The sequence below is a fragment of the Phoca vitulina genome, unplaced genomic scaffold (assembly GCF_004348235.1).
Source record: "Phoca vitulina isolate PV1807 unplaced genomic scaffold, GSC_HSeal_1.0 scaffold10, whole genome shotgun sequence".
In the NCBI taxonomy this organism is placed as follows: Eukaryota; Metazoa; Chordata; class Mammalia; order Carnivora; family Phocidae; genus Phoca; species Phoca vitulina.
This window is the reverse complement of record NW_022589713.1, coordinates 11,452,652-11,469,642: the sequence shown is the minus strand read 5'-3', so window position 1 is coordinate 11,469,642 and position 16,991 is coordinate 11,452,652. Positions and strand designations below refer to the sequence as shown.

The 16,991-nt window shown below is 36.2% G+C and overlaps 1 long non-coding RNA gene across 1 annotated transcript in view; it reads left to right on the top strand.

The window, feature by feature from the left end:
- Window positions 1-16,991, top strand: part of LOC116634952 — a 68,102-nt gene that overhangs the window by 28,248 nt on the left and 22,863 nt on the right. The window contains exon 3 of the long non-coding RNA XR_004300083.1: window positions 5,930-6,056. This is a non-coding gene — a long non-coding RNA (uncharacterized LOC116634952). The remainder of the gene's footprint in view (window positions 1-5,929; window positions 6,057-16,991) is intronic.

The following is a 16,991-nucleotide window of genomic DNA, read 5'->3' as shown; positions in this document are numbered from 1 at the left end:
GAGATGATAACTGGAAAAAAAGGTAGAAAAAGTTGACAAAATTTTTATTTAATGAAAGTTAACTAGAATAAAATAAGCTTTCTTATTATGATAAAAATTTCTCAGAGGGCCCCCAAAATAATAATTAAAAAAAAAATAAGTTCCCAGGGATCTATTGGTTATATTCAATTCAGATGTAGGTGATTGAACAAGTAGAGATAGTTCAGTGTTCTTGACACCAACAAAAACATTACCTTGTGGAAGAGAGATAGGTCTTTCTAATTGTATAATAGTGGAAAGATACTTGCATAATTACAAGGCTGCGCTGACAGCTGCTTATCATGTCCATTCTCATGCACTGCAGGTGGTAATTTACCCATGTGCTTTCCATTCATTTGAATGGAAAACAGTAGGAGGTGGCCCTTATGAATCCCATATAATTGTAGACATTTTAAGCAACTATCATTGAAGTTTTTTTCATTTTAATATTGTGTAAAAATATGACTTATTATTTTTTAACTAGATTTTCCTATTCGACAGAATCTTTTAAATACTATGCCTACAATTTTTGTCTCCTTACTTTTTCTCTGAAATTATTACTTTATTAATTTTCATATTCCAAGGCATAAGTGAAAGGTAACAACAATGGGAACAAAGTCTTCGTTAAGATATGGATCTAATGAAAATGTTGGATAAAATCTTGTCTTTTTATTAACATTCCTAAATGTAGTAAGTACGGTAGCATAAAAAACTACATATCAAATATACTCTGAGTTCAGAGGGTTTGATTTTATAAAATTGCCTTTAATAATCATTTTATTTGAAAATTTTTTCAAAAGCCATTTAATAATATCCATGTATATGGAAGTTCCTGGCTTTAATCTCAACCAGCTAGAAGAGACCAGGACCAGGAAATAAAACATTTCCTGTACAACTATAGTTGCTGGCTTAAGAATTCAAGGTCAAACTCACACATGGTCTTCAGGAGAGATCTTTCGCTTTTTTTTTTTTTTTTTTAAGATTTTATTTATTTATTTGAGAGAGAGGGATGCATGCTTGTGCATGTGAGGTGGTGGGGGGGTGGGACGAGGAGCAGAAGGGGAGGGAGAAGGACAAGCAGACTCCCCACTGAGCCCGGAGTCTGACTGGGGCTCCATCCCAGGACCCCAAGACTATGATCTGAGCTGAAACCCAGAGGCTGGCGCTCAACCAACCAAGCCACGCAGGTGCCCCCAGGTCCTTCACTTTTGATCAGAAGTTCTTTCTTTTTACTGAGCACACCATTCTTACAAACAAACATAAGGAAACAAATGAACAGCTTTATATCCTAATACAGAGGCAATTAAAGAAAATACCAGATAGGAGAAGAAAGGTTTATTTTGGTCACTTACAGATTCAAATCACATTTCAACTGTTTCTTTTCCTTAAATCGCCAGGTTTGGAGTTTATCACCTCATTCTCTCAGCTCCTAAAACACTTTTTTTTTTATTAGAGAGAGAGAGCACCTGTGTGCACATGTGTGGCGGTGGGGAGGAGCAGAGGAAGAGGGAGAGAGAGAATCTCAAGCATGGAGTCTGACCCGGGTCTCTATCCCAGGACCTGAGATCATGACCTGAGCAGAAATCAAGAGTCAGCCACTTAACCGACTGAGCCACCCAGGCAGCCTGCTCCCAGAACACTTTTAAAAATAAATTGACATCATGATCAGGGTTGATAGTAAAAATATTTAATGACTGGTACAGATGCAGGGTGCCTCTCCCTTTGCCCCACCCCCACTCACGCTCTCTAAAATAAATAAATCTTTCAAATCAAACAAACATGCTGGCCAAGTACTGAAGTCTGGAGCTTATCTATGCTGGCCATCTTTTAGCTATTGGATCCTGTAGAATTCCAAGGTGTCCCAGAGCCCTGACTGCTGAGGTGACTGGGAAGCACTCAGGAACAATGGCAGTGGTCCTAACTCAAAAACCAAAGGATGAATGGGTGCAGAGCCTATTTCTGATGCATTTTAACAATCCCAGCTGGCAGAGAATGCACAAGATGTTAGTAACTCAAATAAGTAACCTTTGGATTTGATGTGTTTTAAAACATTTTTTCAGAAAATTTAACAACAATTTAGATTCGTATCGGTGTGTATTTTACTAAAGTTCTGCCTCTGTAATTCCCCTAAAGTAGGAGACAATGAATGTCACCAACATCCAAAGAGTGGAGAGAAGAGAACATTATAGCCAGAGGACTTGGCATGGCCAAGCAGACTTTGGATTACCAGTTCCACTTACCAGGCACTTGCTCTTGCATATAAACAGAGATGCCAAAGAGATGGAAATGTGCTGATTAAAGTAAAAAACAGCAACAACAGTATTTTAACAGTTGTGGTGTCCTGTTAGGAATTAAATAAAACAAAGTAAAATAAATATACTCCTTTCATGTTGATAGTAGCCATTCTACAACTATGGAAAACTAATGTTCTATATTGACTGTTTTTAAGTAACTACTCAGAAACAGATTCTGGCACCTTGTATTTTCCCAAGGTAAATAAGTCATTAAGTAAACCAAAATTCCCACCCTTACATGAAAACATGTATTTGTGGATCAGTGCATAATGGATAGAAAAGCTAAAGTAAGTATTTACCCTCTGAAATCTGGGTCTGAAATTTGTTGTTATTGAATGTTAAGGAATTCCCATTAGGTGGTATGAACTAGTCTATTTCTTAACTTTTTTTTTTCTCTCTTCTTCTCCTTACTCTGATTTTGGCCAGAAGGTGAAAAACAAGTACTTTATGGTGATATTATGGTCACTGCATGCTTTCTAGTGAAGAGACAAAGGGCTGAGCAGCCTATTTCTGTCCTAGGCATGGGAGTGAGGAATAAAGATTTGTGTGGGTCTGTGTGTGTGTGTGTGTGTTTCTGAAGAAATATAATTAGAATAGAAATAGAATTCTGTTGCTGGTGGTTTTATGTTTCTATATCAGTAAAATAACAGTAATAGTTACAAAGTTGTGTTCAGGCTGAGAGGACATGCATAGGAGAATCCTGGTGCATAATATGTAGTACTCAAAGTATGTTAGTTCTTATTATTAGTTAAGAACCTTTATATTTTAAGGCTATTTGAATCAAAATGTATACATACCTCCCATCCCCAACCTACTTGCCCTTTAGAAAATGGTTATTGATTTTTGAACTCTGGAAGGTACAGTTGTATCTGGTCAAGAAAATCTCCTGGATTGGCAGGCTATTGAGTTAGCTGCCTGGGAACAGCCAGGAGAGGGTCACTTCTGATTAGAACTGACATCTAAGACTTTTAAAAATGAGTTCCTTCCCAGCCTGCTCATGTACTCTTTTTTATTGTTTATAGAATTGGAAGCCCTGTTACTTAAAATAGGACAGACACTACATTTACGTTCTGCTGACAATTAATACAATTAAGAATAATTAAAAGTTCAGGCACTACTAATCCCCTCATAAAGCGTCCTCGAAGCTGATACAGCTATGAGGATTTAAAATGACGCTAATCCCACACGGTGTGGTGGCAATGCCCCGTCCTTGAACTGTTTGTCTTTCATGAGGAGGTAAGGACAGAAATTGAGGGTGCCAGGACAAGCAAGTACGTGATTTAGGATTTGACAAAGGTATTCTTCTGGTGGGGATGGGGAGGGGGGAAGCCCCAGTCCTTCCTTACAATAATTCGCAAAGCACTGATTTAAGATGAAATCTTTGTGCATAACCATGTAACAGCTTACGTGGTCTGACTTGTGGAGCCTGCCCCCAAATCTGTCTCCAAGCACCTGTCATGAAATCTGATTTTATAATGAGAATTTTATCTCTTAGGATCATCAGATTTAAAGATCAGAGTTTAAGATTCTTCTTAATAGTACAAATATTTCTGAGAAGAGATAGGAACTCACATTTATTAAACAACAACTATCTGAGTTATTTTTAAATTCATTATTGTGATTCTTCAAAACACTGTCCCAATGCCCTAAAAGAGTTTAGTTACCATGAAGGGCACTTAGTGTCATGGTGAGCGAATATCAGCAGAGGATAGTAATGTCCTGTGTGTGTGTGTGTGTGTGTGTGTGTGTGTGTGTGTGTGTGTGGCAGGGGGCCCTTAGAGAATTCAGAATCAAACCTAGAGAGGCTTCCTTGTTTTGCCCTGTATGTCGCTCCTTAGAGGTTCTGTTTGTTTGACCACTTTGAGGTCACATGGGTACCATAACTTTGGACATAATCTTGCTGACACAGACACGTCTGCCAGCCCAGTGGAGAAGCTGAGAATTGAGGGGAGGCTGCGTATTTAATCTAAGGCTTGTGCACTTTGCCTCCCCCTCCACAGACCTTCACCGGTCTTCATTTGGTAAAGCTTCACATCATGGCTTACTCTGTGATCTCACTTCCTGCATGTTTTAGGGAGGGAGGTCTGTGTGGAAACATCCTGAGATATCAGACTAAAAGGAAGTCATGTATTCTGAACTAGCTATTTTAGTTCAAATATTACACATTTCCTATTTTCTCTTGAGAATGTTTTCTTGACTTTCTGGCAGAATTTCAAGATGAATAGAGAAAACAAACCCTCAAGATTCTCTAAACAAGGGTTTCTCCTACTAGGGTTTTAAAATGTTTTCAAATTTCTTCTCATCTATTTTATGAATTTAGACATTCTAGCCAGGTCAGAACATTCTCTTAAATTTTCTTTTCCATTAATTTGTGATTACAGTATTCACTATTATGTTGGCTTGGTGGGACTATTTCAATAATTTAATACTGAATCTTAATAGAATTTCTGGTACAAAGGTCAAGGCATCTGACCTAGAATCAGAATGAAGGTAACCTGGTCATAAGTGCTTACATTGACCGCAGGAGGGGGTTTCATGTATCCTCTGTTATTGAGATGTTCAGTGACTGGCACGGGCTGAGTGGCATATTCTCAGTACAATGACTGAATATTCTGTTTATTTTCTTCTAATCCATGAAAAGTTAAAATTCAACTCCACAAATCTATTCAGAAAAGTGTCCTTTAATGGAAGATTCCGCTCTGGAATAAATATATTTATTAAGGAGAGTCAGTCACTGGATTACATAAAGCACAACAGCTTTTTAAAACAGCTTTCTTATGAAAGTAAGTTGGACCAGTACTGATATTTGGGATAGCGCATCCTAAGTTCATTCCCATTTGGAAATAAAGAAACAAGCACTCTTTGAGGTATAGGCCTTTCGGTCATGAACTCATGGGCTCTAAAGCCATATATCACTTCTAAACTAGAGAAATTAAAACTGCACTAAGTTGAAATGGAATTTTCTCTAATTAAAAGACTAATAAGCTTTAACCATAGAATAACTTAAGAAAGAAAAGCTTAAGAGAGCTCACAATTAAAACAATTATCTAAAAATTCTGATAAATATGAAAATCTCCAACCTTGTTTTTTGCTTTCAGTTCTTGAACTCAGACACTATTTGCTTTCCTTCCATTTCCTTACCCAACCTCCAGGCCTGTTTTTCCAGATATATTCATGTATGAAGTGTGTTGACCTCTTATTAATCAGATAGTAGGCTAAAATGAAATAACATGCATTCTCATTTAATCTTTACGGCATTTCTGTAATGTACTAGAGGGCTTTGCTCCTTATTTTATTGGAGGGAGAATTTTAAGCAGCTATTCTGATTCACCTCCGCAAATGAGGAACAAAAAATTCAAATTGTCATGTCCAAGTTTATCATTTATGTATCACCTATGTGATAGTGCGTCTGGCATCAGGGAAGTGAATGTCGCGTGGCTGGTTGTAGTGAGTGCACAGCTAAGCTGAACACCCCCATCCTCCTGCAGTCAGGTGTGACCAGATGACTGAGTTCTGCAAGAGGACGTATGAGAGGACGGATGGTGTGCCATTTTTAGGCCAAGGCTTTTAGAAGTGGGTAATGTACACTCCATGTTCTTTTCTACTTTTTCCAACAGGGTGAAGATTACGACAAAGCCTTTCAAGATACTGAAACCACAAGGTAGAGGAAGCCTTTGTTGCGAAGGAGAAAATCACCCACAGACCACGGAGCTCCTGCGATGCTTCCTCTCGTGTGTGACTCTGGTACTGTTTGAGTTTATTTGTTAAAGCAGTAGTATTATAGTAATTCATGCTTATTTTCATTGTTTCCTAGCTTCCTTTCCCCAAACTTTATAACATATTCTGTTAGGGCCACTTAACTCCCTTCCTGTTGATGTGACATGGAAGACACAGGCCTCTATTTGTTATTAGAGCAGATGCTGCTCTTCATATCTTCCCTCCACAAAACTTTCCATAAGTTTTGACACATGCTAATTATACTGCTTATGAAATAATGCTAATTTATGGTTATCAGTCTCTTGAAAAAAGATGAAAAGCTTACTATGTCTTAACCATTTTGTTGAAAGGTTGCTGATAACTTTTTCAGTACATATCATTAAGAATGCAAAATGAAAATCCAGACTAAGACACATATTTTGTGAAGATCCTGTATACGTAAATGCTTAGTTTACTACTTGGTCATTTAGAGAAAATGTGGTGATTTTCACCAATTCCAAGCTATGAAATAAACACTATGTATGAGTAGAGAAAACTGGGATTTTATTCCTTAAGTGACACTAGCTGGATGACTTTGACCAAGTCACTTACTTTCAGTAGAACTTAGCTTCAAAAATATAGAAACAATTGATAACACTTATTGAGTGTTAACTCTGTATCTAAAAATGGCCTTGGTGCTCTCCATGTATTAATCTCTTTACTACAACATTATGAGATAATACTACTTTGGCATTATTTTACAAGAGGGAAACAGAAAGAACAATATGGTAGACTTATCTGACAATAATCACTCAGCTAATTGGTAGCAAATTTGAGATTTGAACTGTCAGCCTGTCTCCCGAATAAATACTATTAATCAGTTTACTAGTGCTTCCAAGCTGGAGTGCATCAGAATCATCTAGAAAGCTGTTATAAAACACAAATTTCTGGGTCTCACCCTCAGAGTTTCTGGTGTAGTAGGTCTAGGGTCGTGCCCGAGAATTTGCACTTCTGACCGGCTCCGAAGTGATGCTGCCGCTGTGGACCCAGGTGCCACAGGGTAAGAAGCACTGTCAGAATTTTGTATTTCAAAACATAATCAAAGGTTGGGATTCCTGGGTGACTCGGTTAAGCGGCCGACTCTTGATTTCGGCTCAGGTCATGATCTCAGGGTCGTGGGATCAAGATCTGCATCAGACTCTGTGCTGGGCGTGGAGCCTGCTTAAGATTCTCTCTCTCCCTCTCCCTCTGTGGCAGCCCCTTCTCTGAAAAAAAAAACAAACATAGTTGAAGGTCTACCAAAATAATTTTTTGTCTTTTTCTTTAGAGTCTTGAAATACTTTAAATGAACTATAAATGAAAAATTGTCTTATGTGAGCCAAACGGTACAGTAATTATGTGCTAATTCATTTTCTTAGTTGTCTGATTACCATTTGAATCACACTAGTACTTTTATATTTTATGTTCATCTTTGGAAACACTTTAACTCCAGTTTATATGCTAATTTATGTGGTCAGTTTTTAATACTTGCTACTTTTTTGTATTTTTTTAGTTTTCTTGGGGAAAAAAATCACTTTGTCCCCCCACAGCTTATATTGTACAGCTATCTGACAAGAAATTCTATTTACAGTCTCTGAATTACATTTTGAATATTGTCTTTAGCTTTGCTTGGATGTTCATTATAAAATCAAAGATGAATTTTTGAATAGTTTAAAAGGAGATATAGAAAGTAGAGATAGAAGGCAATATCACAAAAGTGTGAGAAAAAAACATGAAAAATAGATTAAGAGACTCTATAGAGTATAGAGGAACATACTTTAAAAATACAAATGTATCATAAATTTAAAAATTGGTCATATATACATGTTGTATATATCTATCTATGCATATATACACACATATATAATGATTTAGCGCACAATGTGCTTTCATGTATTGAAGCTGTCATATAAATTGTAAAACATTTTATATTGGGTATTTCTCATCAATTCCATTATAAATTTTAGTTTATTTTCAACTGAGAGATTTTGATCCATATTGCCTTAGGTTACAAATGAGTAACTCTGAATAGGAATTGATGAAATAGGGACATTAAAAGCTTGTTGACTTTTCTAATGTTAAGAGTTTCTGTCTTAAGGATCCAAGAAGAATGTCTTCCTTAGGATTGTTTGCCTTCCAAAGCATCTGTGGCTTCGGAATCATGCACAGGGAGAGAAATTCTGAAATAGGAGACGGATGTGGGTTGGAATGGAAAGAAGAAAAGAATTAAAAAGTAAAATAAGTGAAAGGACCATGCCCTAATTAAAACCACTTTTCTATCTTTCAGAATCCCCCAAATGCACATAGATGAAAGCAGGGCTGCTTGTTTTATTAGTTGCCTAACCAATCAATACCATCCTGGAAGCAACAACTGTATAAACACAAAGCCTCCAGCAAAGGCTTTGTAGAGCCACCTGCACTCTGATCTAAACTGAACCGGAGTGACATTTCAAACATTCTCATGAGAAGTTTTCTACTTTCTCAGGATACGACATTCCACATTACCCATAAGGTTATTGAAATATGTTCAGTAGCATTTTCTTATTCTAGTATGTGCAGTACAGTATTTTAAAATCATAGCTGGGAAATACCTTCAGCTTTGATACTGAACATATAAAGTTCAGATATAAGGCTGTACTGTTTCCAAAGAACATGTAAGGAATTGCATCTGCTCCTGATGATTACTATTGCATGTGTTCCTAATCAGTATCATTATTTCTTTAATTTTTTTCCACATTAGGATAGCAACTAACAAAGTTGTATTTTGCTATAAAGTTTATCTTCTTGTGTACTACCAGAGTCATGAAAAATAGGTATTACATAAACTCAAACCAAAATGTGCTTAAAATAATTAGTCCAAACTTCTAGAGTATTTTCTTTGAACAAATTGAAAGCATTATGTACTTGTTATTGCCAAACAGCTTAGTGGGATTGGAACTTTTAGTTAAAATTTATTTATAGCTTTAAAAATAAAAATAGCTAACAATTAATAAACACTTTCTCTTTGCCAAATATTGTGACAAGATTTTATTCATTGACTTATTTAATGACTAACAGAGCAAAGTAAGTATTGTCATGATTTTATGAGGAAAGTTAGAAAAATTAAGTGACTTTCCTCAAATCCTACAACCAGTAGGTGTCTGAGCTAGAACTTGAACCCAATTTTCACTGCACTATACCACAAATTTGAATAGGATTTTTTTTACACTCACTGCTAATTTCAATAGCTACACATTAACAGGTGAGTTGATGGCCTATTTATTGAATTTTGGCCTTTTTTTGCTTAAGGCAAACTGTGTGGTAATTGTCTATTTGTAGTAATTTAAAAAATCCACAGCCATTAATTAAAATAAAATCAACTAAAAATAAAATTTAAAGGAAATCCAGCCATTAATTAAAATAAAATACAGCAGTAATTGCATACATTTAAGCATTTTAATCCCCATAACTGCCCTTATATATGAGGCTGCTAAGATTTTGTCAAATATAAAATAAAATATCTCATTTAAAATACATTTTAGTTATTATCTTAATAATACTTATTATAGTTTTACTTGTATATTAGTGAAGTGGTTGTATATTAAAGCAAATATTATTTGCATTTACTGGGTGCAGATTAATTCATTGATTATTAATCCATTAATGAATGAATTAACTGATTTATTAATTCACTTATAGGCATAGGAAACATGGTGATAAACATGATAGATGCAGACCTCTCTTCCATAGAGGTTACATTCTAGCAGAGGACTTATATATGAAAGCAACCAACTAGAGAAATAATTGTTTACTTATAATTTGATGTTAACAAGTACAAGTGCAGAAAGCTTAGAAAGCATTGAACCCCATACCTGACCTGGGGTGGAAGAGGGGTCTGGAAAACTTCTGAGGGAATGGAAGTCAGCTAAAATATGGATGATAAGGAGGATTTAGTTGGTAAAGGAAGAAGAATAAAAAAGAGCAGAAAAAATGTTATCCTACTTAATTCTCTTCATAAATGTATACCTGTATTATTAACATCATGGAAGTACCAAGTTTTGTGGGAGAGACAGGAAGCTCATAAAATTTGGAGGAAGGAGCTTCTTAAGAAAAAGACAAGAAGATCATACTTTTATAAAGTTTTACAGAAATAAAAGACTTTATGACCACATTGTGAAGACCCTCCCCAGGGCCTCAAAAGGAGTCCATTGGTGAGGGATGCTGAGGCTTAACCTTCATTATCTTATGGTAACTTTACCTTAGGTGACTGCCCCATTTTATAGACGAGGAAACATAAGGCAGTAAAAGTGATTAAATCGGTATTCCAATATAGGTCTTTCTGATTCCAAAACCATTGTTTCTGACAACTCTATTATACTTTGTCAGACACTTCATTAGCAAAACCAGAAATTATATGAGCAGCTTAGGCATGGAAGTGGACATAATTTATTCATTTCTGTGTTCAGCATAGCTGAAACAAATGGAGCAAAATATGTATGTTAAACTCAGTAAGTTTTAAGACGTTTGTGTCCTTAAATATAACAGATTTTACCTAAGAGTGAGAAGTGGTAATAAAGGCTCAGGGTGAGGGATGCACTGGGGAAGGCGTGGGGGTTGGAGCAGGCTTTGAGAGAGGAATCTTGCCAGAAGAACATATGTAGTTTCCTTGAATTCACAGAAACAAAGAAACACCTTCTTTCATCCTGAACAACTCTTTGGTAATGTGGATCCAGAAAGAATAGCTAGAAAATTATCCTACACCTCTTTCTTTGGGAAGCTAGTGATGATCAAAAATAAGACAGCTCATGAACAATGTGTAAATACACTTCCTCACCTTCAGTCTACCTTAAAAAGACTAAATAGGAATGTGTGTATGGTTAATGATATACCCAATTTATACAAGAGTATTTCAAGAAATTCTTTCAAACAATGGTACAATGTACTTTTTACTTCTTCCATCCAGTCTCCAATTCTCTTTACATGTTTGCTTGTAACTGAACTTCTTTCAACTGGTGGCAAAATTTTCCAATTCGCTAATTGAAAGAGAGGCTCAAAATGCCAATGCTAGAATGCTAATTCATAAAGTATTTTAACTAGAGCTCATTTACCTTAATCAGAGATAGTTGATTCTTCCTGGATTGAATCAATCTAGAAGACTGTTTCAAGGAAAAGGACCAAACTTGGCTGACCCTGAAGCTTGAAGCAGGACAGGGACTCAGAAAGATGAACGTGATACAGTGAAATCTCACATTCTATGATTCATAATCATACCTGGAGTTTTTCATGTTAGTTTACACACTTGTGTACACAAACATGTTATGTGTAGATATTTTTGTCAAACATGACAATAGATGTGAGTTGTTAAGTTGAAAATCTTTTGAGTCTCACGAATATAGGTAGGCTGCTACAGGTTCTTTATGGAGTCTTCCCTCTCCCCCCTCTTATTTTTAATTTTCTTTTTTTTTTTAAGATTTTATTTATTTATTTGAGAGAGAGAGAGAGTGATTGGGAGGGAGAGGGAGAAAGAATCTGAAGCAGACTCTGTGCTGAGCACAAAGCCCGATGCAGGCTTTCCACCTGAGTGGAAACCAAGAGTCTTAATTGACCGAACCACCCGGGCACCCCCCCCCCTTTTAAAGCAGTCCATCATACTTAGACGAAACTTATCCTCAGATGATATATTTGAAAAACAACCACCCTCATATTCAGGATGACCAGAAAATCTAATCCAAAATAAATAAAGATGAATCCACACTTACATACATGCTAGTAAATTTAAAGAACACCAAAGAAAATGGGAAGATTATAAAAAATCCCAGAGAGAAAAGAGAACTCACCTACAAAAGAATAGCAGTTAGAATGAAGGATGATTTATCAACAGCAATATTAGAAGCTAGAATACAGAAGAATATATCTTCAAAGAGCTGAGAGAAAATAACTGTCAACCTGGATTTCCAGCAAAAACATCTTTCAAGGTATTTTCAGAAAAATCAAAGATATTTTCAGAAAATCAAGATTTTTCAAAAAATATCAAGATATTTTCAGAAAAAAACAAACCATTCACTACCAAAAGACTGTCATTAAAAAAAAAATCTAAGAGATATTTTTAGGAAGAAGAGATTGAGTTTACATGCAAAAAGAAATAGCGAGTGAGGTAACTAAGATTGGCTGACCAAACAATAATGATTTCTACATATAGTATATAATTATAATATAAATTAATGCCCTGATTCCAAAAAGTTTTTCAGTCTATTAGGACCTCCAATCTATTGATCCTGATATTTTTTCACTGCCCTCTTCTTACCTCCACAGCTTAAACATTACAAATGCTACTATGCACGTACCCCTGTCTTTTGACTTCACTTATTTCTTTGCACTGTCATGGCAAAGTCAGTACGTGATTTCAATCTAACTTACCACCAACTCAATACCTGGATCTCTGCAGCTGAATTGTAGGAGAAAGACAAGCTTTACCATGGTGATTAAATTTGCTTTAAATTAATGACAGAAGACTTAAGTGAGACTTAAATATTGCCTGGCAATCATACTTTATTTCTATATTCCTCTACCACTGTTTTAGCTGTTATTTTTCTCTATCTCCTCACATCTTCATCACCTCCTAACTAGTCTCATTCCCTGTTGTTGACATTGCTTCCAGTTTCACTGGGAAAATCAAAGTGTTTTATTTTTTACAATTTATTAATTATTTTAAAGGTTTATTTATTTGAGAGAGAAAAAGAGAGAGAGGGAGAGAGGGACTGAGTTGGGGGGAGAGGGTCAGAGGGAGAGAATCTTAAGCAGACTCCGCACTGAGTGCAGAGCCTGATGCAGGGCTTGATCTCACGACCCTGAGATCATGACCTGAGCTGGAACCAAGAGTCGGGTGCTTAACTGATTGTGCCACACAGGAACCCCAAAAATCAAAGTATTTTAAAGAAAAATCTGTACACATATGTTTCATCCACAAACTGCTTCTCACTTAGTCCCATCAATGGACTCTCTATACTCCTATCTGAAACATCCTCTCATCTTGTGTGTTAGGTCTCATTGGCTCTTAACCTACACAGGGACATCACTCCAACCAATTCTTTTCTGTCTCTCCTACATGATCAGTTTCTCTTTTCTTAACTGTATTGTCCTGGTTGCATACAAACATACTCTTTCTCTCTCACAAACAGAAAGGAAAAGGAAACAACAAAAAAACAAATCTGGACTTTGTTTCCTCTACCAACAACCACCTCATTTCTTTGCTTCCATTCACAGCCAGTTTTTCTAAAGAGCTTTCTATACTTCGATCTCCAGTTCTTGTGCACACCTTGGTTTTTTTGTATTTAAAACAGAAAAATGCTCTTATTATATGTGTATAGCTTGATTATTTTTCACCAATTGAACACACTCATGAAAATAGCACCCAGAACATAATAATACCAGCAACCCAGAGGCCTTCTTTATGCTCCCTTTGAGAAACAATTGCCCTAAATTGTCAATTTTCCTGACTTCGAACCCCATAGAGTTACTGCATTTACTTTCATTTTTATTTTTATTTTTTAGTTTTTTTCCAAACCAAACTGTATCCAGCTTTATTAAAGATACTTTTCATAAACAATCATGGTATTTCAGGCAGGACATGAGCAGACAGTTGTTAGCAGTATACAGCAAATTTCAAACTCTCTTGTTCAATGGGCTATCAAAATCAGAAAGCCACTATACAACCCAATGAAGTCTTCAGCTGATGCTCTGAATGGGGAAACTTTAGAGTGAAATTTGACAGTTAACATTTGGCATATTGTTTAACAACTTTTCACAAGCCGACCCTGACTTTCAGGAAATGAAATGAAAATGACAGAATTATCAATCTGAAGATTCCACAAGCTACAAAAGGAGGTCTTTTGAGGGACACCATCTCCATGGTGACACTGCAAAGTCCAGATTGCCTGACATACTGGGAACCATTTTGGGGGGTCAAGTTCCAATAGGTCTCTGGGTTTAAGGGAGTCAAGTCTGGGTTGAAGGCAGAGAGGGAGAAGAGGATATAAAAGTGAATTTCAGTTTATCCACACCATAAGGCATCTGGGCCAAGGTGGCTGATGTGTTTCAACATCAAGGAATCCCTCCTCCTGGGAACCAAGAGGAAGCTTCCCAAAACTGGAAGAGAAAAGTGTTTTTCACCCCTGTATCAATCTAGCTTTAGAGATACTCTATTAGTGACATATGCCCTTCTCCCCAAACAACAATGAGGTATTCTGTGCGCTAATGTCATAGCTTTAAAAAAAAGTAAAACAAAATTCTGCATTTTTAAATAAATATTTTATTTACTTATGAAAGAAAGAAAGCAGAGGGAGGAGCAGAGGCAGAGGGACAAGCAGACTCTGTGCTGAGCATGGAGCCCGAGGTGGGGCTCATCTCAGGACCCTGAGATCATGACCTGAGCCAAAACCAAGAGTCTGGTGCTTACCTGACTGAGCCACCCAGCCACCCCCCCAAATTCTGCATTTTTATTAAACTTGGTAAAAAATAGAATTCCCAACTGTACAGTCACCAGAAATACAGTTAACAAAAATGCACACACTTTCCTTGGTATCTCCTACTTTTGTTTTTATAAATGGAGTTATTTTTTTGTATTTGCTTTTGCTTGCTTAAATTATGTTTGTGAGATATACACATTTTAAAATCCACCAAGTCTCATTTAAATAAGATGCAATGCGGCCCTTGTTGCTAGTATTCCACCAACAGTGTCCTTGTCAAGTCATACATAACCCCACATTGCTCAATTCACTAGTCAAATATCACCCTACCTGACCCACTGATCTTTTTTGTCGTATATGTTCTTCTTCGTTTTCCTGCAAGAATAGTTCTGTCTTGCAGTTTTCCTCCTTCCTTCTGCTTCTCTCTATCTTTTTTGCTGGTTCCTTTTCTTCTCAATTTTCCCTCAGTGTTGATGTGTCCCAGAGTTCATTTCTTGGTCTTCTTCGTTTTCCTCTAACATCACTCATTTTCTTGTTGATTTCATGGTTCTAAAAAACATCAGAGTGATATTGACTCCCAAATTTATATATCAGGCCCAGATTTTTTCCCTGAAATACAGATTTGTATATGCAATGATGTACTCTACAGCTCTACTTGGATGCCCAACAGATTTGCTAAACCCAGTAGCTGCAAAATTGAGTTCGAATTTCATTCCTCACAACCTGATCCACCTAAAACCTTTTCCATCTCATTTGTTAGCACCTTCATTCTTCCAGGTGCTTTAAGTCAAATACTTGAAATTATCCTTGAATCTTTAGTTTTCCTCACAATACATCCATCTATCAGCAGATTTGTTCACTTTTTAAAGAACATATGGAGGAACACATTCATCTGTCCATGGGCTCTTAGGCTGCTTCCATAATCTGGCTACTGTAAATAATGTTGCTATAAACATAGATGTGGATTTATTCTTTCAAATTAGTGTTTTTGTATTCTTTGGGTAAATACTCAGTAGCATAACTACTGGATCATAAGTAATTCTATTTTCAATTTTTTGAGGAACCTCCACTTGCTCTCCAAGTGGCTGCACCAGTTTACATTCCCACCAATAGTGAACAAGGGTTCCTCTTTCTCCACTTCTTCCCCAACACTTGTTGCTTCTTGTGTTTTAGATTTTAGCCTTTCTGACAAGTGCAAGGTAATATTTCACTGTAGTTTTGATTTGTATTTCCCTGATGATCAGTGATGTTGAACATCCTTTCATGTGTCTGTGGGTTATCTGCATGTCTTTTTTGGAGAAATGTCCGTTCATGTCTTCTGCCCATTTTTTTTTTAACTGGGTTATTTGTTTATTTGGTATTGAGTTGTAGAAGTTCTTTATATATTTTGGGTATTAACTCTTTATCAGATATGTCATTTGCCAGTATCTTCTCCCATTCAGTAGGTTGTCTTTTAGTTTTGTTGATTGTTTCCTTTGCTGTGCAGAAGTTTTTATTTTGATGTAGTCTCAATATTTTTGTTTTTGTTTTCCTTGCCTCAGGAGGCCTATTTAGAAAAATATTGCTATAGCCAGTGTCAGAGAAATTACTGCCTGTTCTTTCTTCTAGGATTTTCATGGATTCAGGTCTCATTTTTAGGTCTTTAAATGATTTGGGGTTTATTTTTGTGTGTGGTGTGAGAAACCGGTCCAGTTTAACTTTTTTGCATGTACTTGTCCAGTTTTCCCAACACCATTTGTTGAAGAGACTGTCTTTTCCCCATTGCATATTATTGCCTCCTTTGTTAAAAGGTTAATTGACCATATAAGCTTTGGTTTATTTCTGGGCTCTCTATTCTGCTCATTGATCTAGGTGTCTATTTTTGTGCTAGTACCATACTGTTTTGATTTCTACAACTTTGTAGTAGATCTTGAAATCTGGGATTGTGATGCCTCCAGTTTTGTTCTTCTTTTTAAAGATTGCTTGGCTATTTGGGATATTTGTGATTTCATGTAATTTTAGGATTATTTGTTCTAGTTCTGTGAAAAGTGCTATTAGTTTTTTGATAGATATTGCATTAAATCTATGGAATGCTTTGGGTAGTATGGACATTTTAACAATATTTGTTCTCCCAATCCATGAGCATGGAATATCTTTCCATTTGTTTGTGTTGTCTTCAATTTCCTTCATCAGTGATTTGTAGATTTCAGAGTACAGGTCTTTCACATCTTTGGTTAAGTTTATTCATAGATATTTTATTATTTTTGGTACAATTGTTAATGGGATTGTTTTCTTAATTTCTCTTTCTGCTGGCTGCTTCAGAAATGCAAGGGATTTCTGTGTATTAACTTTGTACCCTGCAACCTTTTTTGATTACTGATTCAATTTTGTTGCTGGTAATTAGTGTGTTCAGATTTTCTGTGCCTTCTTGATTCAGTTTTAGGAGATTATATGTTTTTAGGAATTTATCCATTTCTTTTGGGTAGTCCAATTTGTTGACATATAATTTTTCATAATTTTC